Below are 235 nucleotides of genomic sequence, written 5' to 3'. Positions count from 1 at the left end.
CTAGCCAATCTGAAAGGCTAAGCTTTCAATGGTTTTGCCCATTTGTAATGTTAATATATACAGATGGCTCTGTAATGGTTCCTTGGACTTGGGCAGACGTGGCTGTGGCAGCATGCTTGTCCATTTTCCCATTCTTGCCTATTCTGTAATGGTCTTTGGACTTGGGCAGACATGACTCTAGCAGCACACTTGTCCATTTTCCCATTCTGGCCTATTCTGTAATATTCTTTGGACT

Source organism: Trichechus manatus, unplaced genomic scaffold (assembly GCF_000243295.1).
Source record: "Trichechus manatus latirostris isolate Lorelei unplaced genomic scaffold, TriManLat1.0 scaffold00005, whole genome shotgun sequence".
Taxonomy (NCBI): domain Eukaryota; kingdom Metazoa; phylum Chordata; class Mammalia; order Sirenia; family Trichechidae; genus Trichechus; species Trichechus manatus.
This window is presented reverse-complemented; position numbering follows the sequence as displayed.